General features: G+C 47.7%; 1 protein-coding gene across 4 annotated transcripts in view; it reads left to right on the top strand.

The window, feature by feature from the left end:
- SAMD11 (sterile alpha motif domain containing 11) overlaps positions 1–25984 on the top strand; it is a 221908-nt gene that overhangs the window by 41382 nt on the left and 154542 nt on the right. For 2 of the 4 annotated variants that reach the window (XM_066982194.1, XM_066982196.1), the window contains 10 exons: positions 7142–7261; positions 7901–8002; positions 8197–8320; positions 9285–9326; positions 11125–11421; positions 12361–12558; positions 13731–13815; positions 15454–15539; positions 16769–16855; positions 19979–20086. The gene's annotated coding sequence lies outside the window, so the exon portion shown is untranslated. Of the gene's footprint in view, positions 1–529; positions 694–7141; positions 7262–7900; positions 8003–8196; positions 8321–9284; positions 9327–11124; positions 11422–12360; positions 12559–13730; positions 13816–15453; positions 15540–16768; positions 16856–19978; positions 20087–25984 lie in introns of those variants that run through there. The other 2 variants (XM_066982198.1, XM_066982195.1) reach the window with 2 other exon arrangements.

Genomic DNA, 25984 nt, shown 5'->3' on the forward strand with positions numbered 1-25984 from the left:
GAGGTAGGGTGAGAGTTGGCTGCCGCGGTGAGTGCTGTTTCTCCTGCTCCGAGCAGGGCGTTTGTGTCTGAGCGCTGCTGGCACGCATCCGTTGGCTGGTACTAGAAAGCAGCAACATGGGGCTAGAATTAGAAATCACATTAGCCCTCCCATCCCTCCCTCTTGGCAAAGGGTGGGGCAGGAGAGAGGGTGGGAGTTTTAGACGGCGGTTCTGATGAAATCCATCTCCCTTTCCCGGCCCTCTGCATGGAAGCAATCCCAGCAAAACAGAGATGCAGATGGTCTCACCCCTGGAGCCAACGCCTGTGTCAAGAGCCTTGGAAATGTGAGACCATACCACCAATGAAGTTCAAACGGCATTGAATATCTGCTGTCAACGCTGAGTAGATTCCCCCACCCTTCTTTTCCTTTTTTTTTTTTTTTTGTAGTTGCTGATGCCTTTCTTGTTCTGTTTCTTTTTATTTTTGTTTTTGTGTGTTTTGTTTTCTGTTTTTAAGCCTTCTTGGGGGCCTAAAGAAAGGCTGATGAAAAACAATCACCCCTGCTTGGACGGCTTGGCTAAGGGTTTGATATCCCACCGTGCGATCCCATCTGGAAGGGTATTTTCCAGGTATATCGCTGCGTCTCCTGCGTTCGTTCACCTCCCTCCAGCATTACCACACGTCAGAGTTTCAGTGGCAGCATTAATACCAGGTACGACGGGCCCACAGCCAGCCCCACGGGTCGCGGTCCAACGTCTGACTTGCACAAACGGAGGCGACCTTCAGGTCGTGGCCTCCTGTACCTGCAGGGACCGCCTGCCCTGCTCGCTGCTCTCTGCGGGGAGCGCAGCCTCGGTGCTTGTGGTCCTCCAGCACCCGCCTTGCCTTTTTGGCACGGCCACTGCTCCATCCCGCTGGGTCCTCAGCGCAAGCTCTCTTGCCGTGAGGATGCCATCCTCTGACTTAGTGTAGGTTTTGTTCTCGCTGAGCCTTCTGTTTTGGTAGAGTGGAAGCTAGACGGCCTGCGCACACTGATTGCATTTCAAGCCCTGCTGATTCATGAGGTACCACGCGTTACTTTTGCCGTTGGTCCCTCCAACAAAGTGAAAAGGCCAGGGCAGATGGGTCAGGATGCTTCCAGGGCTGGGGCTTGCCAAGCCTGCTGGACCAACATGCCTCGTCCTCATGGGTTTGGGCACAGGGTGGCCGTTTGGGCACCGTTATCGTGTGGGCTCTGTGGGATTAGGGAAGTGCTGCTGACGTTCTGGGCTGTTCTTCACAAGTTAGATCACAAATCAGGTTTCATCAGAGTCTATGAGAAAAATTTGCGTGCAAGCCTGGCTTGCGTCCCCCGTGGTACACGTTACAGGGCTGGGATAAACTTGTGTCCGTCTGTCCCAGGTAGGTGCAAGTCATGGGCTTCTTGGGAGGATGCTGCAAAGAGCTACAAACTGAAGGACCAGCCCCTGACCTTCCTTTGAGAAAGTTAGTAACAGTACATGGAGCTACTCAAAGCAAGGCATAGCAGAGGAGAAAGTATTGAGAAGCTGTTTGGTACTGGCTGTTTCAGAGTGAATTAGTTTGACGTTAAGAATTTCTTTCCAGGTGTCACTCTTATTGCATCTTTTCTCCGCTTTCAGTCTTTCATAACTTGCTGTTTTTTCCTTCTAGTCCTAATTTTTCAGGGGACTGACCCAGACAGCTGACTAGCCCTCTCACTTCTCCGAGCTTTTTCTTTCTGTAATAAGTGGCAGGGATCAAAATAAATCAGTACATGTCTGCAAGAATCCAGAGCATGTGGACATGCAACAATTCACTGAATATTCAGAAAGAAAGGTAGAGAATTAATCAGATCTGCAAGGCAACTATGAATCTAAAGGAAATATAACCATGATAAAATTCCCAGTGCTGGAGCAGCGTGGAGTTTAATCATTGGAGACGGTGAAAAGCTTGTGAATGTTTTGAGGCATTTTTATTCTTTCAGTCATGTCTTTTGAGATAAAAAGTAATAAGCTAATTAAAATGTACCCAAGCGTGGCTATGAGTAATAAGGTGAGAGTATGGACATAAAATAAACAAAACCCAGCAAACACACAAACAAATATACATACAGTCCTTTTGTCTGGTGCAGGCTGTATGGTCATGTTTTAGCTTTCTGAGCACAAGTGATATCAGAGGGCATACGGGCCGCGTTACGTGCTCGGGCAGCTCGTTCGTTAACGGGTCTGACGGGGGGTCGGAGCGGCCCTGTTTTGCCCTTGCACTGGTAAAAAGCTTGTTTGAGAAGCAGAGGAGAAACAGTGCTGTAAGGGATGAGGAAATGAAGTCCTGGTCAAGCCAAAGCTGCAAAATTACTTTTATCAGCGGTTGTTTCAGAAGAAGGCAGCAAGTCCGGAGGAGTGATGTTTGTGAACATGCACGGCACAGGCATTACGATAAAAAGGATGCCTCTACTTGCCAGAAGGGGCTGGATGCCACTTGTTTGTCTGTGCGTTCTGGTTTTGACTGAAGAAGGGAGTCTGAAAGGCATTTATTATTTAACTTGCTGATTTGGGAGAGGCGTGGAAGAAGCACCGCTACTGACCTTCAGGTGAGCTGCGGGCTGGAGCTTCTGGGCCATGTTCAGTGCTGCTGGGCCCACGGAGATGAAACTCAGGGCAGACCCGGACCTTTGTTGGAATGGTGGTGTAGTTTTGTGTGTTTTCTGTTGCTGCAGCTACAAATTTGGGAAAAGGACGGGAAGGCATTTGAGCGAAGGGCTTGAATGTGAGGAGGTAGCAGGGCTCTGTTTGATAGGCCTCTTCTTTGAATTCCGCTTCAAAAGTCTGAGGGAATGGTGGTGTGCGTCCATTACTTATTTATTTCTTCCTTCAGATTTCCAAGCAGGACTGTAGGTGTGCACCTCTCCCATAAATTAAACATCACAACGTAAACAAAGGGCTGCTCATAAATATCTCCACCTCAACCCGTCCTTATCAGAAGTCTTGGAGGGAAGGAGGTGGGCTCTGTACCATGAAGCGGAGACTTCCTCGCTCATCCTTTAGCCAGAGAAGGTGCAAACAGATCTCTGTTAAGGCCCTAGCTCATGTTTGTTTGTTTTTTCTGCTGGAATTACACCCTGCTTTTCTTTCACCTGCGCTGTTACCTCAAGCTCAATTCAAACCCACTGATTATTTTCTGGTGCAAAAATTCTTCTCCTTCAGCTGATGATGCTGACAACGCACAGTATCTCTCTGCCCTAGCCTCGTGCCCTCTGCAAATGGATGTGTTTGCTGCGCCCAAGGTTAGTCCTAGCTTGTGCTGCCGTGAAGCCTTGTGTGCTGCCCCAATGGCTCTGCGGAAACGCAAGGCCCACTGGACCCACAGCACGAATGCTGAGCTGAAACCCGGTGAATCTGAGGTGAGATGTGACTTGCCCTTCAGCAACAACTTAGAATGTAAGCTGAGAAACCTGCCACCTGAATTTCTAGACCTTCTCCTGGTCTGCCTGCGGAGGAGCAGAGGCTTTGCAGGAGAGTGAAGTGGGTGCAGACCGCCCTGGTGTGCTCTGCCCCAGGCTGTGGGCATAGCCAGAGAGCACTGCCAGCAGCGTGGTACCCCCTGGTGTGTGCCCAGCACCGCCTGCAGCAGCTCTGAGGGAACCCCTGGGCTCCATACCTCCAGGGCAGACGTCAGAGGCAGAGAAACAGCCCTTGCTGTAGCAGCACAAGGACTCGAGGAGGCCGGGGGGAGCTTTTTCACACTTGACTCTCCTGCTGCTGCAGGCTGGGTGCAGCCAGCAGCTCCATCGCTCTGGTTCTTCCTGCCCAGAAAGCGCTGTTTCCATTTCCTGCCGCAGTGGTGAGAAAAGCCTTCACATTGCTGCCTTCTCCCTCGCCCTATCAACCCCCTCTCCCCAGTTGAGTCTGCTTTTTGACACGCAGCGTGCACAAAGGGGTACTCCCCTTCCCACACACCCGCTCACCGGGCGGGCAGCCCTCGGTAATCTCCTATGTCTCATTCACAGAAGTGCTTGCTCTTGAAAAGAAATGTCTGGTGGTTAACGTGGTTCCAGTAAAATACCTAGTGAGTAGGTAGCTAATTTCCATAATACAGAGAAGCATCAAGAAAAGAAATCTCCTGGGCTTGGTCTGCAGCAGAGCAATTGCCTCTCGCTGACAGCAGGCGTGCGTGCTGTGCTCAGGACTGGCTCAGGCTTGCTTAGTGCTAGCTTTCACCCTTGCCTACTTAGAGGCTACTGAATGCGGTTTAAACCACATGTGCTTGAACTGGTGTTGAACCTGTTAGGGAAAAAAAAAAAACAAAAAGGTGTTTTTCCAGTGTGGGATGGGGCCGAGTGGCCGTACAGAGAACTGCCGTCACTGCTGTGCTCAGCGAGGGAGCTGCACCCCACCAGCGCTGGTCCACCAGCCCTGGAGAACTCCGCTCCAGCTCAACATCTGGTTTTCTAAATGCCTCTGCAATGCTACTTTTTTTCTTTTTTTTTCCTCCCCAAATGCTTCTCGAGCTCTGTTGGCCGACTTGCATCTGGAGGTCAAGTGCCTTGCCCCCGTAGGTCATGCAGCAAGCGAGCCCTTTGATCCTTGTCCCGACAGACGAGAGCAGTCTGAGGCACTGCTGCTGCCGGGGCTCAGGTCTGAGCTTCAGGCGTTGGAGGCAGGGCCCGTGGGGGCTGCGAGCTCTGTTGGCTACAGACAGCGAAAGGAGTAGCTGTTTGCTTCAGATTTGACCCGGTCTCAGGCCTGAAAGCAGGAAGGTTGTTCTGTAAATGGCCTGAAGGTGTGAACCGCTTGTGTTACCACCCTGTTCTTTCACCTCGGGGAAAGTGAGATGCAGCATTGCATTTCAGCTGCGGTGGGCCACGCACCCCGAGGGGCCTGCTGGCTTTGATGGGGGTTGCCGAATGCTCCGCTCCTGGGATTTGCAGCCCCTGTTAATAAAAGTGTTTGGGCTCAAGCAGCACGCGAGCACAGCAAGAGGTCAGTCCCGGGGCCCTCAGGCAGCAGGGTGCAGCTTTTCTGGCTGCTCGCTCCCGCAGTGCATGCACAGCCGCATGCAAGCTCAGAGACGCGGTTGTATTTACATTGGGCAGGTTGGTTTTCTTCTCCTACCCTGATGCCTCCTCCGCTCTCTCGTGGAGGCCTCTGGTGCTCTGTGAGAGCCGGTCGGTGCAGGTGTCCTCTGTATCCATCATGTCCCAGCATCCCTGGAAACCTTGTCACCGTTACGAGGGCTGCATGAGAAGACAAAGCGCTGCCTGACCACCTGCCAGGAATATCTCAGTGCTTAAATCCTCCTTTTGTGAGTAGGCAGGCTCGCATGAAGCCGAAGGTATTCCAGCCTTCCTGTTCTCCCCCTTGCAGCCCTCTCCACCCTCCAGCAAGGGGAGCTGAGAACCTGCTCCCTTCTCCTCCATCGCAGCTGCACCCAGGCTGTCCCCAGGTAAGGGAGGCAACATCTCTGCGTCTCTTTACAACCTGCGAGGGCTGACTCCCATCCCACGACGTTTGTCTCTGGCCGGACTGGGATTCTGACTGGAAGCTCTTGGACAGGAGCCTGCGCCCCGCCAGCTGATGTGCTGAACAGCTGCTGCAGGAACGCGTTTCACAGCCACGCTTCGCCCTCTGACCGCTTGCTCTCTTCCCTGGGTCTTGGGAAGACCGCATGGTCAGGCTCTGTGCTCCTTCCTCAGCCTCCCCCGAGCGTGGCCGAGGAAAAGCCTGACCTTCCTCTCCTTGCTCTGCGGGGAGCTCCAGGTCTGCTGCTCAGCGCAATACCACCTTTAGCACAGGTCTGCTAGTCGTTTCAACAGGCGCGGGGCTAGGTTTTGGGTTAACGTGTCTGGGAGCCTGTGAAGGGCTCTGCGGGAAGAATTCTTCCCTCTAAGCTGTGTTTCTCTGTACCCGTAGGCTCAAGTTTTGTGTTCCTCTCCCAAGGTTTGTATCGGGGAGGGGAGGGAATGTGGTTGCACGTGGCGTTTCTGGCTCTCTGCATGGTATCAAAGCCATCTAAGTTGCCCCTGTGGTGCCCAGAAAGGAGGCAGATGCTAGTAAAGTCCTTTCTCAGTTTTTATTTGGGTTGGCTTCATTCTGGGGAAAGAGTTTCGTCCTTCTTCCTGCTTCCCCAGCCACCGTCAGGCAAAGGAGAGAGGCGTTGTGGATGTGAGGTCTGCCTAGCGGGTGATCCCAGAGTCACAGAGCACGGGGAGGAAGGCAATGAGGGGCTGTAAGCACATTAGTAGGAAATGCTTCTAAAACCATGTTAGAAAAGAACACGCAAAAAGGGAGCTAAAAATAGGCCCCATCTGACCAGCACCACTGCTCCCACCTTCCCTTGCTCTGGCTCCCCTTCGGACTGGGGAGACAAAAAAAACCATTTCTGCCTGCTTTGTTCGGTGCTTGTGGTGCTCAGCTTGGCAAGAAGGGACCCCCAGACACTTGCCTCTGTGCTTGGCTTTTACATCCATTTTAATATGCTCATTCTGACTGCTCTTTTCCATGCGTGTATGTGTGTATGCACACAGATACGCACACGATATATATATATACCCCCCTTCCACGCAGGCAATCCAGAAAATCTTTGCAAAAATGAGCCTTGAAACGATTTGAACTCTGTTGCACGCTTTGGGTCCCTCCTGGCAGCATGAAGCCCGCAGCTCTCAGCTTCCCCTGATTTCTCTGGTAGGTGAGGGCTCTGGTGGTGTTTTGGACCACACAGACACCGTGGCACGGGGACTCTGCCCGGGAAGATGATGCCGTTGCTACACAGGCAGCTGGAGCATTGTTACAGTTTAATGCAATTTTGAATGGCCTTGAGTCTGCCTCTTGTGTTTCCCATTTACATATTCACTCGGCATCAGAGGCTTGCAAAGTGTGCTGCCCGGCCCTCGGCCACACTCGGAGACCTGCACCCAGTGGAAAATGTCAGCCTTAAAGAACGTGAAATATTCTGAATTGTCCCAACATTGCACTCCAAATCTTAGGTATCTACTACCCCCTCCTTGCACAGACGGTGCAGCAACATCTTTTTATTTATTTCTTTATTTTTAAGCTGGAGCATTCAAGCCTGGTGTCTCCGTTCAGCTCTGATTGGCCGTAGTGTAAAATACGACGGTTGTTGTAGAGTCCCAGCTGGCAAGGTCCTCGCTAAATATTTTGCAGATCGGGAGACTGTTGAGCAGAGCAGCTAAATGACTCACTCAAGGTTCACACAAAAGTTCGGTGACAGCTGGAAGAATCAACCCCCGGATCCCCAGCTCCCCTTCGCCTGGCCAGCGGCAGGTATGAGATGTCAGGAAGGAGCACTGATTTCCCTGGGGCCCCGTGCCTGGCGGATACTGCCCATCATTTTCACCGCAGCACAACATAGCCACGTTGTCACCGCACGCGTCGAGCTCCGTGGCAGCTTGAAAAGAATGCCACTCATTCATAGGAAATCTCCTGAGTGCGATGACCGAAGCTGGGGAGAAAAAACTGTGGGGGCTTTGCACATGTTGTTGCTCCTTCCCTACCTCCATGCTTAAATTAAAAACAAAAACAACCCTCCCCCCTAAAAAATCCACCCAATTGAAAGCATTTGTCTCCCTTCGAAGCAGTCAAACATTGCAGAATGCAGAGGCATGAGTGTAGGCTTGCGCCTGTGAGCCTTTGCTGGCCAAGTTATGTGGCAGTGGGTGCTGGGGAGTCCACATGTGCAAGGAGAAGTGGGTCGAAAGGGGACAGAGCTGCTGCTATATAAGGCTTTTTTTCCCACTTCTTGCCAACATAATCAAAATAACTCACTTACACCTAATAAAATAAAATGCAGAATCCAAAAGCCTTCCTTCCCTCCAGCGGTTTGTCTGGATCCCATTCCTTGAAGCTGAGCTGAGAAAGCCACAGCGGGTTTTTATTATTATTATTTTCTGTTAATTTTTCTAGAATGAAAAATTCTAAGCGAGGCAGAAGGTGCGGCATATTTCTGGCACAGATGGAAGGCAAGTGCTCCTAAAGCTGATGGCATGATGGGGACCAAACTTCGCGGTAAGTTAATGTCTTTGTTTTTTTCTTTTTTCGTTTTTTTTCCCCTTTTTTCTCTCTCCCTCTCGGTTTAATTTAGTCCCTGCTTACCCACAGATAGGTGGGGTTTATCACCTCCTTGTCTGCTCGAAGCATATGTGTGTATGCTTTTTCAATTAGATCTGATATGCCCTTCCCTTCTGTCCGTTTCCATTTAGGATTGCTTTCCATCACAGCTGCAATTCTCCAAACTACCGGAGAATGAGTGTGGGAAGTATCAGCAGCCCTTTACAACGTGCCGGGAATGACCAGAGATGACAGTTGTAAAGGTGAAAGAGAAAGGTACTAAAACATAAAAGCAAGAAATTCCACATGGGTAGTGGCAATCTGACAAATTAATTAACTCTTCTGCATATGTAAATCATAACGGTGAAGGGGACTGCTCCTGTGGTGAACTCAAATGCAAAACTGATGGCCTAGTGGGTTGGAGATACAAAGCTGGGTGTTCTTGGAGGCTCTGAGTAAAGCTGATTGTGAAATGATCAACTGAAAGTGCAAGTCTGTCAAAAATTTTCTGAAAGAGTTTGCAGAAACATGTTGATTTTGATAAAAATTTTCAGGGGAAAGGCACCAAAAGAAATAGCCGTAGACTTCACCATTTCAGACCTCTCCTCTGACCCGGATGCGTCATCTTGAGTCAGGGTGTTGCAGGGGCAGATGCAGCGCAGCTGTGACCGCATCAGGGAGTGCGGGAGCACCCCCACCCACCCTGGTTGGCCGTGCCGTGGGGCACGTTGACCCCTCCAGCCTGACTCACGGGGTGGGCGAGGGACGGTGTCACCAGGCTGCAGCTGGGGGGTGCGCGTGGTCCTGCGAGCGTGTGGCCACCCCGCTCCAGGAGCCCCCCCGGGCAAGAGGCAGCACCCCAAGGCCAATTGCCAGAGCCTGCACGTTGCCAGCGTGGTGGGACATCTGGGCTGAAGGAGGCACCGAAGCTCCTTCACCTCTTCCAGTAAATCTTCGTCGTCGTTCCCACAGTGGGAGAAAGCGAGGCGCAGAAGTATGAACGTGACTCAGCGAGTCGATGGTGGAGTCGGTGACCGAGCCTGTAGACGCTAATCTCAGTGCTTGTTCTTTAGCTACAAGACTGTCTAGCGTAGAAGAGGGATTTATATTCATGTTCAATGTTTTCTTTTTGCTGTCATGCATATTTAATATGCATCTAATAAATGATTGACTTCCACAGCTTGTGCCGCTGCAGCTATGAAAATATACAATAACCTGGTGCCTCTTATCTTTGTTTCAGTTTCGGTTAATGACCGAGATGAAGCCCGTCTTTCAAACACAGGTAAGTGGTCTCTGCTGAAGTCACTGGGATCTAGGCACATGCTCGTGAAGGTGGAGGTTGCCCATCTTTATTACTCGCTAAGTTATGTCTTAGAAACTACCATGTCATTTCCGCTTGCATCAGGACTTAGAGGTTGCTGCATATTTAAAAAAACCCCAAAACCAAAAAACAACAACTTAAATCTACCAGACAATGGTGACTAGTCACGAATAAAAAAGAAAAAAATGCTTTACAGTGATATGAAGGTAAAGAAATGAGTTCCATATGGCTGTGTGTGTTTAAGAGCGCAGATTTAGTAGGGAGGCAATGGGGGCTGGGACCCTTTAATTTCTGCTACGCTCTGTGTCACAGTGACGAGGGAAAGTTATTGCTGTCACCAGCGGGTTGCACCTAGCCCTGCTATGAGATATCCACTCTCCTGTGTCCTGCCTGTCCCATCACGTACCTGCTCCGTCTTTCTCAGCCTCAGTAAATCATTTTTCACTCAGCTACCAAAGCTCTTGGTTTTTATGCTCGTGGTTTCCCAGAGTCAAATCCTTGGTGTTGGTCAGAAGATGTCACATATGTGCATGTCATTTACCTTGTAAACCACAACTTTTTAAAGAAGCAGATGCAAAGTACGTAGGAAAACTAAGAGCACTGACCCAATCACAACAGCAATCTCTTTTTAGATCGTTACAGTATGTAACATCTCTGAGTGAAATGGAGTTAATCATCCAAACCTGTAATTTTCAAGTAATCTCCAATCTGGATTGTTATGTTATTACCAGCAGTAGCCAGCATTTGAAAAGGAGGCAGCAGAGAGTTTCTGTTAAAATGAAATCAAAAATATTTTTTCAGTGGCATGTTTAAAAGCTGAAGCATCTGAATGCTTTTTTGCAATCTGTATCAGCGAGTCGTACCTGGTGAATCTCTGCCTAAATCAGTGGCGGCAGAGGGAGCGTGTAACAAAGAAGAGAAAAAATTGCACTGTGTAAGATTATGGAAATGCCATGCAAGAGGCATAACATGGTAATTTGCAGGTTGGGATGAGAAAACATTAATGCTCAATTTCTGCATATTGAGTTATTATGTGCAAGTTATTAACAGTGTAATTGTTCAGCTCAGATGCTGGTGGCAAGAGATTTCAGATGATAAATATGTCTCCGGCATAACTCAATTCTTTTCACTAGAGTTTGACTAAAGGACAAATTAGGTCCCTTATGTCCGGGAATGAATTTGGTGGAAGCAGCCTGTATCAAAGGGCCTGGGGATTTGAGATTGTAGGGTACAAGATGAACATAAATATTTCATAGTGGAGAATAGTCTTGACCCCTCACAGAAAACCTTCTGGTACAGGATTCAAATATGCAGCATCGCTGATTCTTTTTGCATGCACCATCCTCATGTAACATTGAAACTACCTGCTCTGTTTTCAGTTTTGAAAATAAGGAGTAATTGTCACTTCAAATTTGACCTGCTGGAGCAGACACAGTTCCATTAAGACACAATTCTTCAACCATTATCAACGCTCAGTACAAAAACTGTCCTCTTCCTCATTATTTCACAGCTAGATTGTTAAACATCTTAAGCCATTTTGGAGGAATAATAAAAACAAAAAGATATCAACAAATCAACTTTATCTCCCTAAAAAACAGGGAGGAATGAATTTCCCTAGTGCCTTCCACCATCATCTCTCTCTTATCACGAAGGAGGGACTGTGCTGGCTTGCTGAAAAGAAAAATGGGAGGGAGGAGAATGCAGCCACTGGGGAGGCTGGAGCTCCCTAAACGTAATTTCCATATCTTGTTATTTGCAGGCTGTGTCCTGATCGGGCCGAGTACCCTTTGGAGAAGTTTTGCTCCAGATGCATCAGCTCAGGGTGGCTGCTGCTAAGGAGTACCGAGATGCTCCGGCCTTATCCATGTACCACAGGGGACCTGCAGTGCACTCCAGGAGCAAAACGCGTGCCTCAGATCTCTGTTCCTCCAGCGGCTCGAGCTGCACACTGCTGGTAGCTCTGCATAACCAAACCTGTGACGGACCCAGAAAATACTCTCCTGTTCAGTGGCGGAGGAAGCACAAGCATACGTAGCTCTGCACGGCTACCCCACAGGTACGGCTCTCCAGCGCCTGTCCCATCTCCCTGGTGGCTTTCTGGGCTGCTTTGGGTACACCTGAGGAGCTCTGCTCTCTGCTCAGGGTTGCCACCAGGGCAGGCAACAGAGACCCTGCCAAAAGGTGCTCGATCCCCTTAGGGAAAAACCAAGCCGACCTCCCCAGCTCAGCCTCCTCTGCCTCCTGTTTGAACCCCACAAGGTCCAGCCCTGCACAAGGGACAGCAGAGCCACCGGTAGGTCTCCCAGCCCCCTGGGGGGGCGGCGGCGGAGCCTCCCCACCACCCCTGGGGCTCTGGCCGCCGGCGGCCACCCGCCACCCAGCCGCTTCCAGGAAGCCAGCCCCGTCGCGCCGTCTGGGGCCGCCGGCGGCTCCGCGGCCGTGCCCTTGGCTGCCGGCCACGGTGGGAGGCCCCTGCGGTTCTCCCAGCTTTGGGCGGCCGCCCGGGGGGGTCCCCGACGCCTCCCCTGCACGCCGGGGGGAGAGCGAGGAGGGGCTGGGGTGAAACCTTGAATTCACCCCCCCTGCCAGCCCCAGCTTTGAGCCCAGCGGGAGGAAAGAGGGGAGGCAGAGGGCTTGTTCTGCTCCGGCAGCGTTTCTCTAATGCGGTTACATGGGCTTGAAATGAGTGAGTGTTTACCGCTGGAAAACACTGCTGCTGGTACCTCTGCTCCTCTAGAGCGCCAGATCTGTGTGTTTAAAATGGCCAGGCCGCTGGAGGAGCAAAGACTCAAAAAAAAATAAAATCTAATTCTAAGAGCAAATCCTTTTATTGAGCATGTGTGTGGCTTTCTGTGGTGCTGGGAACCTACAGTTCCCATATAAAACTCAGCTCCTAATTCTTCCCTGTCTTTTCCCTTCCCCAGGCTCTGTCCATTGTTCTTGCTTGGCTCCGTCACTGAGTCCATGGCAAACTTTTGTCCATATGTCTCCCCAGGAGCCATCCGAGGTGTAGGTCGGGCTGTTATTATCCCTGCTTGGGAGAAAGGAAACTGAAACACGCCTCAGGTCACCCGAGGAAATCTGCGCTGGATTAGCACCTGAATCATTTGTTCTGGTCACAGAAATGCTAATTTCATTAGCATTTCAACATCTGAGCAGAGCCCCGAGTGATATGGCCGCGTGGAAGATGCAGGTATTTCCAGCACCAGCCCTACTCCACTAAGCTCAGCGGTGAATTTCTTTTGCAGTGGATTGAAATCTAACCAAATATTTTCTTTGGGCTTGGTTCTCCTTTCATAGCATTGTTTTATGCAGAACCAATGTAAGCAAGAGAAGAAATAATTATTTTTTTCTTTAATTCTTGTAGGAAATTTTTTTTGCTGTGGAATTATTCAACAAAAATCGTGATCGCTGGTAACACACTGGGATATCTCAAATGAATGTCATAAACTTTTTTTTTGGTGCAGTCCTTTATTTCTGCATTCTTTACAGCAGGAGTAGGAGATAATGGGGTTGGAATGTCCTTCTTGAATGTTCATTTTATTTTTTTTGTCAAGGAGGATAAAACTCCAGCTAATCCTGCCATAAATTTAGGTATTCCTAATGCTTCAGTATTCCCACTTTTCTTCAGGCATTAGGTATGTAATCAGTCCTGTGCCAAAAAGGGAAATAAAAGAAAAATTTGGGATTGTAAGCAGCTTAAAAAAAAAAAAAGAATAAAAAAAGTACAAGCTGCCCAGTATTGCTCAAGTTCAGATGGTTTTAATAGCTTTCCACTGTAACCTGTCTGGCTCTGCTGTCCCTCCACAGGAAAATTGAGATTTGGGAGCGTGCAGAATCTGTCTTGTGGCGATTTACATGGCTCAGTACTCTTAGGACAGCAGCACAGCGGTGCTTTGCCCTCTTACAGTAGTGTCCCATTAAAGGTTTACATCTCTGCTCCTCACAAACCCAGCAGAACTGAGCAACACCCCCTGCTAACGCATGGGGCTGGTAAGAAAGGGGCTAGCTGTGATGTTTGGAGTGTGACACGTGGCTGAGCGTGTCGGGGTCCGAACAGAAAGGAGGAACAGGACCAGGGGGGCCCTGACCAGCAGCGCAGCCGCGCAGGCGATGGCCCAGTTTGAAGGTGGGCTGTGCTTGTGTAAAGGCTGTCCCTGCTCCCCGTGGGGCAAGATGGGCATCTGCCCCACCGTGCTCCTGTGGGGTTGGGATCTGCTTTATGGGACCAGGGCGTCAGGAGCATGGAGCAGGGCAATGGGCAGAAGGAAGCAGGGCTCAGAGCAGCTTCTCCAAAATAAAGGAGGAACTAAAGCTGCTTTGGGGAGGGAAAATGCATACGAGGTGTCTGCTATTTCTGAGCAGAAGCTGCGTTCCTGTCAACCAGCACGGTGGTATTTCCCTGCGGTCTGCTCCACGGCTGCTGCACCGCCTTCCTGATGCCTTATCGGTAATTGGCGTTATATGATCCCTTGCAAAGTAACAGTTCTGCCTCCTTCCCCCTTCTTCCTAGCTTCTGTTGACTTTCTTTCCTTTGCTGCTTAGCCCATGGCTTATATTACAGATATATTTAAAGAAGTGGGTTCTTTTTTTAACTTTTCTAGGCCTTGTTTATTTCCTTAGGAGATATCAGTTTGAAGTATGTACATGTTAAGAGGTGCAAGAGGTGCTGTGCTTCTTGACCAGTCTTTTTTTTTTTTTTTTTGGTGGGGTTCTCTTACGCTTTCTGTGGCTTGAAAAGGCTTTGGTGAGAGAAGAAAGTTGATAGAAGGAAACCAACCTCAGCCTATGAAACTTTTCCAACACAGTGTACTTGTTGTTACGGCTAAATGGCCACTCTGCTCAATGATGGGCTGAGGATTGTCCAAGTCAGCAGTGGAAAACCAGGCTAGCTATCAGTATAGCAAATGGGTGGTCATTTTCATGACATCTACCCTTTCTCAGGTAGCTGGGTAAGAAGAGCATCCACATGGCTTCCATCAAAACCTGTCCTGCTGGCCTGTTTGCAGGCAGCCCGGGGAAGCACCTCTGTGCACTGCAGGCACAAGGCCTTGGCCTGGCCTTCCCACCAAGGGGTGCTTTCTCCGTGAGCCATGCAGCTGGTGATCTGGTGTGCCTTGCTGGCTGCTGGGGGGCTTTACAAACAGGCCAGCTGCTGTGAGGAGGCCACAGCCGTGCAGCTCCCAACTTTGGTTTTTATAAGCACCAAAATAGACAATGGGGAAAAAATCAGAAATAAGCAAGCTGGCTGTTTTCGATTAGGAGCAGCCCGACTTCAGTCTGCGCCACAGGCACTCGTGTTTGCTTAGCAGTACAAAGAATTATTCATACGAAAGTGGATTCCTGGAGCAGGATAAGATAGCAGGACCTTTTACTTGCTCCCGTGGGTCCATTTCTGGTGGGCTCCACTAGCATCTCGCTGGCATTTTGTGGGAGGTGAAGCCTGTGGAAATGCACAGGGGTCAGTGAAATGGTCCCTTTGTCACTAGGCAGCTCTGGATCAGGCCCGCTGTGTGAGTTTCCCTGTTGTCTCCAGCCTGTGGGGGTTTGCTCCCTTTTGTACTTGGGTGTTCCTAAACTAAGATTATGGGGCTGTCTGTAAAAGCATTGAACAAAACAACCGGCCTGACTGGCCTTGGGGCTGTGGTTTTAGGCCCTGATCTTATGGTTGATCCCTGGTTTTCACACCTGGCAGCAAAGCATCTCTTCTTGGCTTAGCAAACAGCGGTTATCTGGTGTAAAAAAAGTTATCTGCAGGTTGTATCGCGGACCTTTGAAGTCAGGGTTTCTTGACTGTATTCCCAGCTTCTCCACCAGCTCCCCATGGGCCTCAGTTTGTGCGCCTGCAGAGTGAGGATAACCATCCCTACCTGCCTTGCAGGAAGGAATATTTGATTGAGAGGTGCCTGCGCTATGAGATGCTCGGATGAAGGACGTAGCTGGGAACAGTTCTCACTGCTCTTATTAGGCCCTGCCAACAGAAGGGAGAAGAAGTTCTGTGCTGCCTTGCTTTAAATAGGGCACAGTGTGAGGCACAGATACAAATGAAAACCGTTCAGCTTGTTTCTTTTCTCTTCTCCCCCTGCAGAGAACCTGGCCCTGATTCTGCTGTCATGCTGGTGCAGAAGAGCAATTCAACTGGTGTCAGAAGATTTCCATTGACATAAATCTAGTGTAAGCAGGAGTATTGTGGGGCTCTATATTGGCCATTTTCCACTTTCCAGGGTGAATGTGTGGACTTTCCCTCAAGCAGACCAACCTCAGTAGGCATATTTTTTCCTCTTTGTCCTTGTCCTTATTTTTTCTTCTATTTGCTTGCGTTACTTAACTCCATAAAAAGCATCTTCCATAAATGCAAGTGGAGGTGGGCATTAAAATAAGACATAGCTAAATGTTTTAGAGAGACTTCTCCACTTGCCCCTGATACTCCCTTCCAAAGTGGCAATCATGTATGGATTTTGCTATCCTTAGGCAGGCAGCTTTGCTGATATTTTTCATGTTTATTGATGATTATTATTGATAAAATTTTATTGAAGAATTTTGTGTCTTGGCATTTTGAAGTGTTGCAAACTTCCTGCAGAACAAACAGGCCCCTATACTAAGGAACTTTTGAGGTAGCAAAAGGTATGTGTGATAAAGAGCGCCTGATCATTGAATCAGATTGAGATGTAAGGTCAAGCTTGCTGTTCTGCTTTCATGCAACTTCTCCAGAAATTCCCCTGGTAATAAATAATAATGATTACCTGATTATCTGTGAGGCATAATAGCAGCTTTCATCCAAGATCTTAAAAACTCTTTGAAAGGTGGATTTTGCAAACGCAGAACTGCAGCGCAGGGGATGAACAGCTTGATTTTTATCAGACAGCATTGAACTTGCCATAGGGGTGCACAGGGGAGCGCGTAGCAAAAAGGGATTGAATTCATGCTTCTTGCAGCTCTGTCCAGTGCCTCATTTTTGTGGCTGGTTGTGCCACACAGTTCACGCAGTCTCAAAACATCCTTCTGACAGTGTGCTTTCTTTTTTGCCTTTTTTTTTATCGGACCCTGAGCCCTGTGTATGGTCTTCCAGGCTTATCTTTGAGACAGGTACTCCTAGAAACTTAGATCTGGTTGTAGAGATTGGATGCTTCTGAGCAAGAGGGTTGTGTTCGCAGCTCCTAGGGAGCAGCCTTGCAAGGTGACCTTACACCTGAAAACTGCAGGATTGGAAGGGTTCTGAGCATGATGGAAATCCACTGCTCACACCGGGTCATGCATGCATGCAGGCGGGCAATGACGTGTAGAGCATCTTCCAACATTTGGGAGATTACAAGAAAATCTTTACTGCTGGCCCTGTTCTAACCCATTCTGTTTTTTAGAAAGATGTGGAAACAACTTATCTAATGTAAATGTATTTGTTTTAGGTTTTTCCTCCCCCTCACGATTTCTGCCAAAAGCTCTGGATCGCTGTGGTCAATGGCATCTCTGAAGGACACATGGGCTGACAGACAGTAAGTTTGCTACAGCAAATATTGCAGTCTTTTCCAACAAAGGCAAAACAAATCACATGTTGTCAGTGGTATTGCAGGTCAAGCATGAAGTTGTGCCATCTCCCACAGTCTGAGCAGAAAAAGAAATCTAAGCGGTGAAGGCAGACAGAAAAGATGGCTGGCTGACCCCCTCAGAGCTGCCTGTTTATTTTACTTATCTTTTTATGTCTTTTTCTGTAGTTTTTTTATTTCTTAACGCACTGAGCTCTCCAGTTTTCTGTTATTATAATGAGGAGTTTAATTCATTGCCCAGCACCAAAGCTCTCCTCATGGTGGTACAGATTGGACACCGGTTTTTTCCTGTCCTTCTTATCAGTTTATCAGAGATAACTCAGCTCAGTGCAGATTTGAAACATTTACCGTATGCTCAATGACTTCACCCTGTCTGGGAGGAGGGAAGGAGCGGGGAGCACCCTTAATCTGTCTTTCCCTTGGCCAAAAAGGTGGCAGAGGAGGGGCAGTGTAAAGGAGAAAGCTGGTGTCAGCTGAGAACCTTTTTTCCTTGCTTCATCTCTTCTTCCAGTATCTCCTCTCCCTTCCCTTCTGCTCTCTGCCCTGTGCTGTAGCATTGCTGGTGACCTTGCTGTCTTCTCCCCTGCCACTCCTCTCCATCAGACAAGGTGCTTGAGAGATCGGGGGCCCCATACAACTGAGGGAGAAGCCTTGTGGAGTCATTCCTCCCCCTTCCAGCCGTGAATATGGCCCAAGGGGCTTCTAATCACTTTCTTTCATTCTGCACACAATGAGTAGTGTAGCAAAAGCTCTCAACTGGGGAAGGAAAGGGAGAGAATTGCCAGAGGAAGAAAAGGATGGGAGGAGAGAGACGTTTCTCTCTTTATCCATAAAGCTGGAGACTTCCCTGTTCAGGAAATGAAGGTCCTCTGACCCCTGGAGTCTTTTTCCTACAGTTCAGACAATGTGCAGATGTTCTGCCAGGCCTTGCTGCACCCGTTTGATACCTATAAAGCTTTTACATTCAATTCTATCGGGTTGGCTCTTTCCCAAAGACATTAAATTCACATAAGAAATAAAAGCATTTTGCAGCACTGGAGGTATTCATACCTTGGGAAGTCCTAGAGCTTCGTGGGTGGAACTCAGAGAGAACCTTCCCAGCAAGGTGTCCTTCAGCACTTCAGGACACCGTTTCCTATAGGAAAGCCATTTGTCACCAAAATATCTGGGGCAGGAAAATGGATAACGATGGTATAGGGATGGCTGGCTTTGCTCTATCAGTGAAGAGCTGAGAACACAACATCCAGTAAGTGTGTGCATCTAGCAATGATGGGGTAAGAAAAAGGCAAATATTTTGCTGGCCTTATCTGGGGAAATTACTAGGACTATCCATGGAGGAGAAGGGTGGGGAGCAGCTGTAGAATCAACAAAGTGTACCTGGAACCTCACCTCTCCATTTTACAAGGAAGCAGCCCCTCTTAGAGGGGCTGTGCAAATGCTCCCAGCTTCTTTTTTGAGACCTTTCTGGGGGTGAAATCTCACGGTTGTGTTGCTAGCACCTGTCAGAGCCTGTAAGAGCTGCGTGTGTTAGATGTAAAGTTTTCAAAGTACAACAGGCCCAGAAACGCTTCCCTCCATGCATACATAAGATACTGTGATTAAAAATGCACCCACAGAGAGGAAAATAAAAACAACAGCCCAGAAACTCCTTGAAGAAAGATATTTATGTCCTAAGTTGTAAAACTAGCCAAGCTCCCCAAAGAAACAGCAGTAACAGAATTTAGCTGTTGGAACCCAGAGACGCATTGTTCTGATTTAATAATTAATGTGGAGTTAATTGAGGCTTTTACTGAACTGAAACAGGATAAAAGAAACCTGCCAGTCTGGACGCCATGCTTCTCTGAGAACAAGTTCATTCTGTTCCCCTGTGACCCCCTCCCCAGTCCCTCTGCCACACGCCGCCCCCCTTTCGTTTCCCCCAAAGGGGTGTGGAGCGTGACCACTTCTGTTCGGCGCACAAAACGAGAGGCAGGGAAGCAGGGAAGGTGACCACCGAGGCTGCTGGGTGTGGGGAAGGGGGAGCTGAGAGCAAGCCCAGTCTGGGGGTGAGCCGAGCTTTCCTCCTTCCCTCTCCTGGGCCATTGTTTGACAGCAATTTTCCACATATGCGCTGACTTGGGAATTACTGAGCCATGCAGCAGTCACAAAGGATGCCTCCGAAAGGCAGCAAAAACAGACAGAGAGAGACAGGGAGAAGCTGGCTCCGTGTTATCTTCAAGAAAGTAAATAATGACACGGGTTTATGGCTTAAAATGTAGTGCTTTAGAAATTAAGGGTTGCACAGAATGTATCCTGGACAAAGTGGCTTTTAACCCCTCGGAGCCTGTGCAATGTGAAGAAATACTTCTCAGGCTAGCTGGGAAAAATGGCCGAATTTTGGTGGCAGGGCTGTTGGTTACTAGAGAATGGGACGATAGGAGAACCTTTCAGAGTAGGGCATGGCTGCTGCACTAGATTTAGGTCCTCTGGAAGAGAGTTTGGAGTGGCCTTATACCAATTATACCAATATACCAATTATACCATTATACCAATTTCAAGGATCTTTGGATGAGAGTTTATCAGAATTTATCAATAATCATGAAGGAAAAGCTGTTTTTATAGAGTTTTTTTTTTTTTTCTGATCACGACAGTATCAGTGGAGCAGAAGGTGCTAAGATGTATGAGTCTTGGAGCAGATCTGCCCTGAATTCTGGCCCCTGCAGTCTCCTGCCTTGGGTCTTTGTTTTTTTGGAAAAATGCAGCCCACTGATATATTGTGGTGTGTTAGTGCAGAGGTGAGGGAGTTTTCCTCATATGGAAAGGGTAGAAGAGTTTCTGGGAAGGAACGGCTCCTCGATCTCAATTCTCCTTTCCTTCCTTTCACCCCCTCCTGTCGGGGAGAGCCCTGCTACTTTCATTCTCCTACCTAGAAACTGGAGCAAGAGCAACAACTGTTGAAAGTCCATGAGATTGTGACCACTTGCAGTTTGCAAGGGGGAAGGATCTCTGGACATCTTCCCATTTAGTAACTGCTCTTCAGCAATTGCCTCCAAAGAGGACCTTTTTATTTATGTTTTCCCTTTATTCTTCTAGGTTCACTGAACACAGTGAGAGGAAAACCCCAGCCGGGAGCACCAAAAACGTGCAAAGCAAAGCTCCTCTATGTTGCTGACAGTCACTGGGATCGTCAAAAGAAGTGAGGTACGCAACACTTCTTTCTCATTTGGGGTTCAGACTCTCTCTTTGGAAGCAGGAATGATAGAACATTGGGGTTTCTTCCGTCCAAATAAATAGGGTGACAGAAGAGATTACTAGGCTTGTAGGAAGTGCTTTTTCACCACCTTTAAGTCCACAGACCTGTATGTGGAGCCCTGAAAACCACCTAGGATGTCATCTGCAACGTATACGCTGTCCTTTGAACACTTCTCTCCAGATCGCCCTAGAGTCTTCATGCTGGAGACAGTTTCTAGCCACATCTGCTACACGTGAATTGCAAGGAGTTAGGAAGTGCTGCCAGTGACAGCACTTACAGAGGGGCGTGCTGCTGCATGCACTGCAGGTGTTTGGGTTCTGGGAGACATACACATTCCGGATACGAGATGGGGACTTTCTGGATAAAACTGCCCAGCTGGTCCGTGTACTATCTAAAAACTACTTTTATAACTTGAAGAGATCAGTGTCTGTCATTTGAGCTCTTACTTTAGAGTCTCATAGCTGGAGATTGAATCCCTTATTCCGAGAAATAATTATAGCTCATGTTAATGGGTTTGCCGGTGAGAGGGGGAGAGGGAGAGTTTTACCAATCTTAGTCTACAGTGATGTAAAATGAATGACGTAGTATTTTGCACGTATGGGAACAGTGGGGAGCATTATGCTTTTTCAGTGGTAATCTGTGAAACGTTCAGGTTTGGGCGCTGACTGAGGGCACAGCCCTTCTGGGGTTCCATCTACGTGTGATATCTGCGTCTGTGCCAGCCCCTTGCCGACCATAGGTTGGATGGCAGGACACGGGGCTTGCTGAAACCAGTACTGTAAAGGGTGGGCCCAGTTTAGAGCTGGGATCTGTTTTCAGACTCCACGGGTGGTTGCTGCTAGCCCACCTGACAACGTTTTGGTCAAGGAGACCGGAGCAGTAGTTTTGCCCACTGAACAGAAATGTGTCAGGTTTCAAGTTCCTTCATTTTTATCTGCTAAATGTGTTAGACATGGATTTCTGTGGGTTAAAACAAGAGAGTTTTGCAGGAATTGGTGATTTATTGTTCTTCATTGTGTACTAGCTGGGCCTGCAGGGGATCCTGCAGCACACATCTGATCTCTCAAAGGCCTTTCCTGCACTGGTGCTGGGTTGTTGCGGCATGCCAGGAAGTAGATGTGCAGCAACAGACCTGTGATTTTTCCTTCCTCTCACCTGACCGTGGGCAAACCCCACTGGGTAAACTTTGCAGCACAGAGCGCATCTCTGAGGGTGGGAGAGGGGATGCTGGGCACTTGGAGAATGAGGAGAAAGAGGGAAAGCTCTGAGGAAGGTAATCACACACTTCTCGAGGGTCATGTGAACACGGTATATATGTGCCTGTTGTGAGGTAGTGCTTTAGGTGCATCCCTGTTTATTAAAAAGGGATTTTTTTTTGCATCTGACTTTATTGATACACCGTGGTTCAAAGGAAATTAAGAAAAAAATACAGAATTGCAGCTGTGGAATATTATTATTTATGCGCAACCCCTTAGTAGTCAGAAGTTCCTCTGGAGATCTATTGATTCTGCGTGTGGGTGAGTTTTTGAACTGCAGCTGGTGCTGCTCTAGCTTTGTTGCCACTTAAGATAATAAGCTGGTCTAATTCTGTGCACGGCATCCTGGCTTCCACAAGAATGGAGTTATGCCAATATTGGTAGTTTGGGAAAATCACTTCGCAAGTGTGTGCCAAATCCCTGGAGGGTTTGCCGTTCAGAAACACAGAAATTAGAAGAAAAGAATGACTCCATTGATCCGGTTCCTAAACTGTTCATTGTATGACCTTAGGCAACTCATTTAATTTCTGAGTGCCACAGTTTATCTATCAATAAAATAGGGATAATATCTATTTATTTCTTACAATAGGTTGGGAAATCTAATAAGAAAAAATGTTGGCAATAAGCTTTTGATCCTGTAAAAGTAAGAGAGGACAGCAAAGGACAGTATTATTTACAAATTCATGTTTCATTTTTTCATGTAGTTGACAATTTTATTGTGCTGTTTGGAATTAAGCTGATGCTAAACAATTATCTGAAACAGAATTCAACAGATTTTTGATCCTGGCTTGTGGGAGGTTCCGATGTGACTCTAAATTTAGAGTTTCTCTTTAATTTGCTCAGGCAGTTGAATTCATGTTGGGTATTCAGCCCCAGACAGGACATGTACGCTGGCTCGCACAGCTTCCATGGATCACACCGACCTGTTGTACACCGTGCCATCGGTCTTCTCTGGTTTAGGCACGATAGGTACAGCCCTGGGGGCACAGGTAGGCTGACCGGGTGGTTTTTGGCTGTGTCCTCTGCCTTTCTGTGGTTATTCTGTGGTTTTGGCTGAGTCAGTGTAAGAGAAGGGCATTGACTGTGCTCTGCTTTTGTATGAAATCGGTCCATAAACAAAATAAATTGCAGGCCCAGCTGGAGCTGTGAAAGCAAGCAGCACTGAAAAATGAGCCTCGGATAGGGAGATTTATTGAAATGAGCCATACACTCACACCAATATGTATGTATATGTGTGCGTGCTCATCTGTATCTGTACGCGTGTCTGTTGGAAAGGTAGAAATCTAATGACTGTACAGTAACCATATAACGTCCTAGTGAAGAAACGAACATAAATGACAACAGAGGTATTTCTTTACCTAATGAGAAAATTGAAGAAGAGAGGAAAAAAAAGAGGAAAACACACACCAACATATTCTAGGAGGGGTTTATCATCAGCCAGACCTGAGGTGCAAACAGAAGGCCAGGCTTTCCCAGGACTGTGGCCTGCCATTCGCCTGTAACGTTGACCTGGATGAGGGGAGCAGACCCCAGATGAAGGCTCCTTCTCAAGGTCCCGCAGACCTTATGAAGAGCCCAGAGGGCACGTGTGCGTCGAAGAGAACCAGGCAGAATCACACCATACAGTGTAGGAGAATTTTATTCAGGCTTTGAAACACCCAAAAGGGGATTAATAACCGTAATTAAAAAAAGGAAAATAAATCTCCTGTCCATTAGACAGGAAAAATCCTTTGCCTCCCTGCAGGAGAGAGGAGACTGGGAGCTGAACAGAATGTAGGATGCAAGAGCAAACTGTAACCCAGTGAATTAGTCTTAACTATAGCGAAAACAGCGCTTGTGTAAATGAGGCCCCTAAGGGCCGATAACCAAGCAGTAAAATGTTACAGGAGGGAAGTAAGTCAGGGCTATAAACCTGGGAAGTCAGGACTGGGTAGCCAGGATCTGGAGCATAAAACAGGCGAGATTAAAGGATGACAGATGAGGGCTGGGAAGGATGCATGAATCCTTACTGGCCTAAGGATTCTAATTCCTCTGAAGGCAGGCTGGTTCCTCCGAGTACTGCCAGGCACCAGAAAATGACGGAGATGCCCACTGAGAACTTGTGAGGAGAGTGGAAGAGTGAGCGATGGATGATAAATAAAATAAGGGAACATAATCAAATCAACATTGAGTGTATTTGATTTAGGAGGACACCAATGAATAGAGAAGGGGAAGAAGGCGGCAGGGTGGGAGTTACTGTTGGATGAGACTGTGGCTTGAGTGAGATATAGTGCAAGCCCTAAATTATCATCATCATTATTTTTTGGCTGGGCTGTGTTGTGACATCAATACCAATTTACACTCTGGGTGAATAGCACTTACTACCTTCTTGTCTTCATAAATTGTGCATTGTCCTTATTTATTTGCTTCCCTGTCCCCTTCCTCTCCTCCTGCATTGCCTCCCTCCTCCCTTATGCACTGACGGGGATGGCGAATCCTTGCTATGTCCTTGAGGAGCTTGACATTTAACCCCAGTTCTGAGTCCCCAGCTCCACGCTCCCTTCTTCTGTGACAGGTATAGCAATGTTCCATTTATATTCTTTGTTGTGGGGAGGATGGGGTGTGCAAAAGGAGGCAAGGCTGGCATTACTTTTGATAGACCTGTTAGCAAGTGCACCTCTTTTCAGGCAGCTGGTATTTCCGTGATACCTGTGGTCCTCTTGTCTAGCTGTAAGTTGACGTGTTGAGTGTTCTGAGTCAAAGCCTTCTTCCTGACATCATGTGTTACACGCTCAAAGGTTGTAATTTTCATACTCGCTTTCTGTCCAAATTTAGTAAGCCATCTCATGTTGTGAAGGCCCACAAAAGCACTGCTGTGGCATCACAAGACATCTTCAAAACTACCCTCAAGCATGTGAAAAGCAGGTCACATCATGGCAACCCCAGCACTGCCTGGAAGCAGGTCAGCTATTTTTTATATGTCCGCAGAACGGAGCTGCTCCATCTCTCACTTGTGTGGACTAAGTTCTAATAAAAAAAATCATTCTGCAAGCCACTTGCCTTCCCAGGGCATCCATTTGATGCCTATTGTAATGTTAAAAAGGCACAGTCTATTGTTTTTCTTTGAGCGTAATATAGCAGCTGAGGGGAAAAAAAACCATCGTAACAGTGACCACATTATCTTAGGTAACTGCGAGATCTCTCTCTCTGCTGCTCAGAAGGAACATAGCTAGAGAGACAGAACCCATTCCATTTCATTTAAGAAAATACTTTTTTTTTTTTTTCTGCAAATTTGTGTTGGCATTTTCATCCTGCAGAAAATGAGGCATTGAGAAAGGTAGTGTAGGAGAAGCATTAAAGGACAATAAAATCAAGTATATCCCAAATACAAGACCAGTCTTGAACTATACATTTTATGGAACTTCTGCAGAAGGATAGGGAAGTAATCTGAATGTAGACAAAGAAGTGGACAGTTTGATTTTGGATCCTAAGTACAGTCTATCCCAGGTGAATGAACAGATCCCAGGTACAGTAAAGTTTTCAGAGATTGGTTGTGCATCCAGCCTCCTGTCACTCACCTCCTCCTTTCTCATCTTCTTTGATTGATTAGAAGATTTTCTTGCTTGCTCTTTTGATGTGAACAATCGAGGCCACCTGTCCTGAGAAGGGGAAGAAGATGACATTCAGTTACTACATTTCCTTGGGGGAGGAGGACTTTCACTCAGCTGATTAACTTCTGGAGTAAAGATGGAGATGGGGCAGTCATCTTTTTTTTTTCTCTCTACTCCTATGTACTCTTTTTTTTTTTTCTGTTGGTGTAGCAAAAAAGAGGATGAAACATCTATATCAGACAGATGCCGTGTAATTTACAAACCTTTTTTTATCCCTCAGCAAGTGCTAGGGGCTAAAGGATTCCCAGGTTCAACCTCCCTGCCCAGATAGCTAGAAAGGAGCCTAGCAGAAGGTATAATGCTCTTTATAGCACTTTGCCTCTTTTTTTTTTTTTAATATACTTTTTTTTTTAATACCTTTGAATACATACAGTTAAAAGGAACAAAAAGCATACCCAGGATAGTGGGGTACTTTATCTTACAGACTGTCAGGTGAAGCTTTTGCATACTGCTAATCATTGGTATAAAGGAGGATAGGACTGCAACTAGGGAAAAGAAAAACAACGTCCAGCTGGGTTGTGTTTCCAGTTCCTATTAGCCCTAGATCCAAAAGGGTACGAGGGGCTGAGCTGCACGTTGCTGGAGCGCGTGGGTCTATAAATGGTTAGCCATTCTTGCTCTAGGCTGAGATCTCGCTGCAGGATTTTTAGCTGATGTGACTTTTGATTTTTGACATTAATTCCCGCTATGTGACTTCGTAGGAGAAAAGGTGTCTGTAACCATTAACAAGAATAATTATGGAAGGAGAAGAAATCTTGAATTGGAAAGATGATAAACTATCATCTTGTGTCAGTCAGCAGAGATACACTGGTTTTCGCTGATAGTTTATGCTAAACCACTGCCTTTTACACTGAAACAGCTGAGTTGTGCACATGCTCTACTGTCCTGCCTTTGCGACTGGGTCAGTGATTAAGTGAATTAGACAAAGTCCATTTGGAAA

This window comes from Anser cygnoides, chromosome 23 (assembly GCF_040182565.1).
Source record: "Anser cygnoides isolate HZ-2024a breed goose chromosome 23, Taihu_goose_T2T_genome, whole genome shotgun sequence".
Lineage (NCBI taxonomy): Eukaryota > Metazoa > Chordata > Aves > Anseriformes > Anatidae > Anser > Anser cygnoides.